General features: G+C 37.9%; 1 protein-coding gene across 1 annotated transcript in view; it reads right to left on the minus strand.

The window, feature by feature from the left end:
* The window catches only part of brd4 (bromodomain containing 4), a 62,559-nt gene extending 62,403 nt beyond the window's left edge, over nt 1-156 (minus strand). Inside the window, exon 1 of the mRNA XM_017454578.3 lies at nt 60-156. The gene's annotated coding sequence lies outside the window, so the exon portion shown is untranslated. The remainder of the gene's footprint in view (nt 1-59) is intronic.
* Nucleotides 157-7,063: the final 6,907 nt, after the last annotated feature.

The following is a 7,063-nucleotide window of genomic DNA, read 5'->3' on the forward strand; positions in this document are numbered from 1 at the left end:
CGGTAACGATAAGCAAATGTTTGTGGTGTTGGTGTGTGTGTGTTTTTTAAATATGTTACCTTATTTATCGGGTTGTCAAGGTGCGCGCGCTCTTTTCTTTTCCCACAATCCAGAACAAACAGCTCGAGACGTCGATGACGTCATACGCATGCCGAGCGTAAGGGTCGATGCTGACAGCTGAAATAAATAAATAAATACATACATACATACATACATACATACATACATACATACATGATAGATTTATTTATAAATATGTCATTATTATTTTTATTTTTTTTACATCAGCATGGTTTTATATAATGCATGTCGGTTTGCAGTTTTTAAAAACGTAATAAAATAAATAAAACATGCATGGAAACAAAACTACAAAACAAAAATGTTTTATTAATAGTAGTAATAGTAGTAGTAGTATTACTAATAATAGTTTCTGTTGTTCTTAATGGAATACCATACTAATTTAATATTCAGAAAATATTTTTATATAAAAAAAAGTCAATAAAAACTTTACCCATCTTGGGTATCTATTTAATAAATGGCATCTATTTAATAACTGAAATAAGCTGGTTTATATTTTTTGTGTGTTTCTATAATAATAGAGTAAACATCCATTCATCCATCCATTTTCTATACCGTTTATACAAGGTCGTGGAGAACCTGGAGCCTATCCCAGGGAGCGTGGGGCACAAGGCGCAATCTCATACACTTTCACACACCCATTCATACGCTACAAGCCAACAGAACACGCCAGTCAGCCTACCATGCATGTCTTTGGACTGGGGGAGGAAACCGGAGTACCTGTAGGAAACCTCCGTAGCACGGGCAGAACATGCAAACTCTGTGCACACAGGGTGGCGAATTGAACCCCCAACCCCGGTGGTGTTAGATGAACGTGCTAACCACCATGCCACCGTGCGTCCTAGACAATAGATTATTATTATTATTATTATTATTATTATTATTATTATTATTATTATTATTATTATTGGAAGTGAAAAATAATTGAATTCTGAGAACAACCATGCACTTTTATCTTCTTATTCCTAGAACATAATATTAAGAAAGGTTTATTTGACAAAAAAAAATGAAATATCCTGAAACTGGAGTAAACACATTCGACATATACAAAAGTTGCATTCATTTAAAACCTTACATATAGACACATCACAAAAAGATGTACATTGACACTGTATATAGCGTCATATCAACATAGACACTGTACATAGAGTCATATCAACATAGACACTTTACACACAGAGTCATATCAACATAGACACATTAGAGTCTAGTTGCATAAGTGTGCACACCCCTAAATGAATACTTTGTGGAAGCACCTTTTGATTTTATTACACCATTCAGTCTATCAACATGGCACATCTTGGCTTGCCAATATTTCTTGAAAAAAACATTCTAGATCTGTCAAATTGTAAGGGCATCTCCTGTGCACAGCCCTCTTCAGGTCACTGCATAGATTGTTCAGGTCTGGACTCTGGCTAGGCCATTCAAAAACACCGATATTCTTTTGGGTAAGCCATCCCTATGTCGATGTGGATGTATGCTTTGGGTCGTTGTCATACTGAAAGGTGAAATTCCTTCTCACCTTCAGCTTTAATCGCAGACACCTGAAGGTTTTGCACTAAAATTGACTGGTATTTGTATCCATTCATGATTCCCTCCACCGTCATAAAAGCCGATGTCTGAAGAAAAGCAGCCCTAAAGCATGATGCTGCCACCACCGTGCTTCAGCGCGGGGATGGTGTACTTTTGGTGATGTGCTTTATTTGCACCAAACAAACCTTTTGGGATTATGTAATTATTATACCTTTTGGATTTGGTCTCATCAGACCATAACACATTTTGACACATGTTTTGGGGTGATTTATTTTGGGCTTGGGTGTTTTTTCTGAGAAAGGGCTTCCGTCTAGCCCCCCCCTACCCCTTAGCCTAGACTCGTGAAAAATACAAGAGATTGTTGTCACATGTAAAGACTAATCAGTACTTCTCAGGTATTCCTGCAGCTCATTTAATGTTTCAGTCGGTGTCTCGGCAGCCTCCCTGGTAAGATTTTGTCCCGCCCTTTTGTCAATTTTGGAGGGACGTCCCGTTCTTGGTGATGTCATTGTGGTGCTCCATTTTCCACGCTTGTTGACGACGGCCTTCACAGTGCGCCATGGTTTTGGAAATTCTTTTATACCCCTCTCCTGGTCGATATCTTTCAACCAGTGAGATAACGTGCATGATTTGTAAACTCTTTGTAAGACCATAGCTTCAGCAGTCGGATGAATCCAAGATGATGTGAAGACCTACAGAAACAGCTGGTCTTTATTTGTGGCTAATCAGAACAACTTCATTGATGACAGCTGTATGATAATTGCTTTTGAACATGAGATCGAATGTGATTGGTTCATTCTGAACACATTTAAGCAACCAGGTATCATCTATTTTTGCTTCTATAACTGCCTCAAAACTACGCAGCTTTTGGATCTTCTCAGCCGTAATGTTGATGTTTTGTTCATTTAATATTTGTTTCTTCCAGAAATCTTATGCACTGAACTGGATAACCATTTCAACCCTTAACACTAGCGCTGAACGTCTTCCGTGATCTTTTTGAGAATGTCTTTCACTGCTCAGATGCAATTTGGAGCAGTCAGTACACCTAATGACATGTTTGTAAGAGTTGGGAGGAAACTGGAGAACCCAGTTGGGGGGGGGGGGGGGGGGTATTTATTTTTGGCGCCGCTTGTGTCTTAGAACAAAGTATCACTGCAGTGCTAAGTTCTTCTAACTGATCACCTTTATCCTATCCTGGAACATTTCTATCTCCCCATTTAGACATCAGATATATACAGTATTTTATCTCATGTCTTTCTGAGCTGCTGTCCTTCCTCAGCTACACAATACCGCCCTCTAGTGGCTGATATTGAAATTGAAATCCTACTCTCATTTTATTTATTTTTCATGTACAATTTATCGTTGATTTTTTTTTTTCTTCTTCAGTAAACCAACTCTACATCCTTCTTCTACCCAAGGAAAAGGTTAACAATGGTGTAATAAATGTACAAAAAAAAACTCTTTTCTAGCATTCAGCAATTTTACAGATTCCCAAAACTCACTGGTTACGTCGATATTTATTTGGGCCAATTGTACAGTTTATTTAATTTGTTTTTTATTTTATTTTATTTTTTATGATTTTTTATTTTCTGGAAAATGATTACACTTACATCTCCATTGCATTTACAACACTTTATTTTATTTATTTTATTTTAGTTCGGTAAATTGATCTTATCTTGTCTTATCTTACACCCTGGATGGGATGCCGGTTCATCACAGAGCACCACATACACACACTCATGCACTCATCTACACCTAGGAGCAATTTATCCTAGCCAATCCACCTACCGGTGCATGTTTTTGGGAGGTGAGAGGAAACCGGAGAACCGGGTGGAAACCTGTATGGACACGAGGAGGACATGCACAGAAACTGTTACGCAAAATGAAATCACTCGCTTACTTACACTTGACTTATTTTTACACAATCAATAGTCCTCTTTGTGGGCTTTGTAAGGGGTGCCAATAATTCTGGAGTTAACTGTTTCACTTGTTTTGGGAGACTGTAAAAGTTTTTTTTTTTTTAAGTGAATATGAACACTGGACGGTGTGCAAACCATTGCAGGGCACGATCACACACACTATGGACAATTTGGAAATGCCAATTAACCTACAGCTCATGTCTTTGGACTGGGGAGGAAACCGGAGAACCCTGAGGAAACCCCAGAAGCACGGGGAGAACATGCAAACCCCATGCACTCAGGGCAGGGGCGGGATTCAAACACCCAACCCCGGAAGTGTGAGGAAACGCGCCTCCTTTAGCCCCCTTGTCATATTACCCCACCTCTGTTTTCAAGAGACTTGCCATTTGTGATTGTCTTCAAAATGTTACACACAGCTCATTTGTCTCGCCTGTTCTTCTGTTGCACGATGTCCACGTGTTTAAGACGTTGCACGGGAAGACGTCGGGGAACATGTGGGTGTGAGTGGCGTCAGAGTCGTCGTGCTGTGGTGGTTTGTGGTCAGGTGGATCAGATAGACAGACAGAGGGGTAGATGGTTGTCACACAACTGTACCAGAGGTGTCGCTCCGGCCTGGTGCTCTTCTCTTCTCCTCTCTCACAGCTCAGACTCGCCTGACCACAGAAACGCCTCATGTTCTCCCTTTCACAGGGGGTTTCACAGAATCCCCTCAGATTCTCAGAAGAAAGTGTTTTCTTTCTCCTTTCACCAGTTTTATTTTTATCTGTATTGTTCAGAGACAAGGTCTTAAGTATTAAAACTTTTAACAAAAAGAAAGAAAGAAATATTACATCACAATCATTAGATGCATTAGATGGTGCATTAGACCAAATCCTGGGTGTAAATGGAAATCAAACGGAGATTAAACGTTGGACCGGTAACTCTGCTTCACCACACCACCCGGAGTCTTTTATTCCTTATACGCACACGCATATAAGTCTTTTAAACTATTTAAGTGTGGAAAGAGGAGAGACACCATTTAGGATGAGAATGGACATGGAATAGATAGATAGATAGATAACAGTGGACAGATAGATAGATAGATAGATAGATAGATAGATAGATAGATAGATAGATAGATAGATAGATAGATAGATAACAGTGGACAGATAGATAGACAGATAGATAGATAGATAGATAGATAGATAGATAGATAGATAGATGGATAGATAACAGTAGATAGATAGATAACAGTAGATAGATAGATAGATAGACAGATAGATAGAAACAGTAGATAGATAGATAACAGTAGATAGATAGATAGATAGATAGATAGATAGATAGATAGATAGATAACAGTGGACAGATAGATAGACAGATAGATAGATAGATAGATAGATAGATAGATAACAGTAGATAGATAGGTAGGTAGGTAGATAGATAGATAGATAGATAGATAGATAGATAGATAACAGTAGATAGGTAGGTAGGTAGGTAGATAGATAGATAGATAGATAGATAGATAGATAGATAACAGTAGATAGATAGGTAGGTAGGTAGGTAGGTAGATAGATAGATAGATAGATAGATAGATAGATAGATAGATAGATAACAGTAGATAGGTAGGTAGGTAGGTAGGTAGGTAGATAGATAGATAGAAACAGTAGATAGATAGATAGATAGATAGATAGATAGATAGATAGATAGATAACAGTAGATAGGTAGGTAGGTAGGTAGGTAGGTAGATAGATAGATAGATAGATAGATAGATAGATAACAGTAGATAGGTAGGTAGGTAGGTAGATAGATAGATAGATAGATAGATAGATAGATAGATAGATAGATAGATAGAAACAGTAGATAGATAGATAGATAGATAGATAGATAGATAGATAGATAGATAGATAGATAGATAGATAGATAGATAGATAGATAGATAACAGTAGATAGATAGGTAGGTAGGTAGGTAGATAGATAGATAGATAGAAACAGTAGATAGATAGATAGATAGAAACAGTAGATAGATAGATAGATAGATAGATAGATAGATAGATAGATAGATAGATAGACAGATAGATAGATAGATAGATAGATAGATAGATAGATAGAAACAGTAGATAGATAGATAGATAGATAGATAGATAGATAGATAGAAACAGTAGATAGATAGATAGATAGATAGATAGATAGATAGAAACAGTAGATAGATAGATAGATAGATAGATAGATAGATAGAAACAGTAGATAGATAGATAGATAGATAGATAGATAGATAGATAGATAGAAACAGTAGATAGATAGATAGATAGATAGATAGATAGATAGAAACAGTAGATAGATAGATAGATAGATAGATAGATAGATAGATAGATAGAAACAGTAGATAGATAGATAGATAGATAGATAGATAGATAGATAGATAGAAACAGTAGATAGATAGATAGATAGATAGATAGATAGATAGATAGAAACAGTAGATAGATAGATAGATAGATAGATAGATAGATAGATTTTTTTATTAATACAATCCTGTCTGTCCGTCAGCATTTTCGTTTGCAAACCAAGTCCAGTCTCAGCATATTTATTATCTGTATAAGAGTACCTTCATTATGCATGTAATGCATCAGGTTCGCCACACAGTGGCGCTAAATCTGCATGGCTATGAGTATGGTCCTCTTCTCACATGACATTAGTAATACAGTGACAGCAAGAATTTTGCATACAGTAACTGTGCTGGCTTGTGGTACTTACGTTGAAGTAGTGTGTGGGTGTAAGTTTCAATTCACTTTAATTTTAATAAGACCACACGAGCACTTACACACACACACACACACACACACACACACACACACACACACACACACATTGCACAGTAATGCAAGACACTACTGCAGATCAACATGCAGCATGCAGTATATGGAAACATTTTCACTCACACATATGAGGAAACACAGACAACTTTAAGTAGAAGTAAGATAGAATTTGATGTGTGAGGTTTGCAGCTTTCCTGTGTACGTTTATAGGTCATATTTCAGCTGTACCCTCCATGTGTCATGACCAGAGAGGTCGAACACAGCTCTCATACCACGCCACTCGTCTCTGATGTCTCATGAAGGTGTTTACAGGAACACGATACATATAAATGCACAAAAAAAAATTTTTTTTGCACAAACACATTAGAATCTGTTCATTCTTGCAATGATCCAATCAGCCAATCACGCGGAAGCAGCACCGTGCATAAAATCATGCAGATACAGCTCAGGCGCTTCAGTTAATGTCAGACATCAAAATGGGGGAAGATGCGATCTCAGTGACTTGCTGCGTTGTTGTTCGTGTCAGATGAGCCGTTTCACATGTTTCAGAAACTGCTGAGTTTCACACACAACAGTCTCTAAAGCAACCGTCTCTGCGGGAGGACCAGCAACGCCACGGTAACTCAAATAACCACTCTTGACAAGCGTGGTGAGCAGGAAAGCATCTCATAATGCGCAAGCTTCAGGCAGATGAGCCACAACAGCAGCAGACTCTGGATTCTGAGGCTACAGTGGGCACGG

This window comes from Ictalurus punctatus, chromosome 24, assembly GCF_001660625.3.
Source record: "Ictalurus punctatus breed USDA103 chromosome 24, Coco_2.0, whole genome shotgun sequence".
Taxonomy (NCBI): domain Eukaryota; kingdom Metazoa; phylum Chordata; class Actinopteri; order Siluriformes; family Ictaluridae; genus Ictalurus; species Ictalurus punctatus.